Genomic DNA, 1,995 nt, shown 5'->3' with positions numbered 1-1,995 from the left:
CTAATAGTGTGATTCACTTTAAACCTATCAGACTGGCAAAATTCAAAGGTTGATCTTATCAATCACTGATGGGGAGTCAGAGAAAAGGCTATCTTTGTACACTGCTGATGATAATGTAAATTTGTATTGCCTCTTTGGAAATCAATCTGGAAACATGGGTTAAAATCAAAAATACATATGGAAATAAAAGCTCAATGTGCTAGTTCAGGTCCTCTGAAAAGCGGATGCCAAATCAAGATTAACATGCAAAAGATTTATTGGAGAAAGTGCCTGTGAAGAGTAATGGCAGAGGGAGCAGGAGTAAGTGGAAACTCTATAGACTGTGATGCAGATCTGATACCTGTGCAAGGAGAAAGAGAAGGAAGGATTGGGTAAGAAGAGCCTGAGACTGCAGCACAACCCTGAGAACATTTCAGCTGTGCTGATAAGGAGTCCCCAGGCAGACTGCTCATTAGAGGAGTCTTGCATTGGGAAAGAATGAGACACACTCAGTCGTTGACCAGGGATTACAAATCCTCGTTATGAATGGCCTCGTAATGAATGTCATAGTGATGAACCTAAAGAGCCAAGAGCTAGAGGCTGTCAATCAACTATGCTCACTGCAGTAGGGTCTCTCAAAGAAGATCTGAGTGGCATGAGCACAGAAGCATGAGAGTATGGATACGAGGATACGGTGTTAAGAATTGTTCATGATGGCAAAACAACTAGAAACAAACTAAATACCCAAATTAAGGGAAAGGTTGAGTAAATTAAGTCCTATCCCCACCAAGGATTAATATGTAGTTCATCAAAAAGAGTGAAGTATGCCTTACTCTTAATCGAGAGGAGTTTCCACACATTAATGCTAAGAAAACTAGTGTATGACAGCATCTCATTTATTAAAAATCTAAGACCAATACTATACTTTCAGGGATCCTTTCTTTAATTCATTACTAGAGGTTTCTCTGAATGTGTAGAGCACCAGAAACTACTAGGAGGAAACACGGTGTGCTCTCTCCGGAGTGTGAAGCCAGCCCTTGGTGTTGCTTGGCTGCAAATGCCCTTTACCATTGACAATTGTTCTCTTCCTCAGGCAGAATGAGAGGGAAAGAAGGCAGTCTTTGTGGTTCCCATAAAATAATAATAATAATAATTTTAAAAAAAACAAAATACACAGTTATATGAGCTTAACAAAAAGTGCACAAGGCTACAAACCAGGCTGTTGGCCTCTGGTATGACTTTTATCACAGCCTGTCCTCATGACAGTCGCCCCACTAGACCAGGAGCCCCTTGAGGATTGCAACCTAACATGGCACCTGATACTTTGTGCTTAATAAGTACTATTGAATGATTAAATAAACGAATGAATGAACTCAAAGGGAAGTTATAATTAACCAAATGGATCAGAGATAAGAAGCAGACATAGGAATCTTTTATACCTAAGAGATTATAACTGGCAATTTGCTATGAATGTAAAATCATGTATAAGTCTTTTATTATTAAATTACTTCTGTGTATCTTTATTCATTATTTTAATGCAAGTGTTTCATCCGTCTGTTGTTAGTCTACTTTCAAAGCCTAAAAGGAAGTTATCTTTAAGGTACCATAAAATTGTCACATTACTAAGCATAAAAATAGAGTACTTACAACTGTTTTTTGAAAATAGAATCTTTCATCACTGGGCAGTACCAGCAATAGATATGCTGTTAGAATTCACTGTAAATACAGTGACTAGAGAGTATATAGTTGCAGAGTCAATAAGCCTTCATTTCAAATATAGACTACCACCATTTAGCTGTTCTTCCACAAATATGTCTCTGCTGCAACCCAATTAATCGCCAGCGTTTACAATCACCTGGCCCCACTAGGCTTCCTTCCCCCACCACAGAGCTCTCACCCACTGACTCAGCAACAGCAGTTAAGAACGTACATAAGTCATAGGATGACCACAGTTATGTCCACTCCCACAGTAAATGTGACAGTTCACGTGTCCACCAGAGGTAAAGGGAAAAAAAT

General features: G+C 38.9%; 1 non-coding gene across 1 annotated transcript; it reads left to right on the top strand.

The window, feature by feature from the left end:
- Window positions 1-894: 894 nt before the first annotated feature.
- Window positions 895-1,107, top strand: LOC117088953. The gene has a single exon (XR_004439447.1). It is a non-coding gene; the product is annotated as a small nucleolar RNA U3 (small nucleolar RNA).
- Window positions 1,108-1,995: the final 888 nt, after the last annotated feature.

The sequence above is a fragment of the Trachypithecus francoisi genome, unplaced genomic scaffold, assembly GCF_009764315.1.
Source record: "Trachypithecus francoisi isolate TF-2019V2 unplaced genomic scaffold, Tfra_2.0 Lachesis_group10, whole genome shotgun sequence".
Lineage (NCBI taxonomy): Eukaryota > Metazoa > Chordata > Mammalia > Primates > Cercopithecidae > Trachypithecus > Trachypithecus francoisi.
The sequence above is the reverse complement of the archived record's forward strand: the minus strand, read 5'-3'. Positions and strand labels throughout refer to the sequence as shown.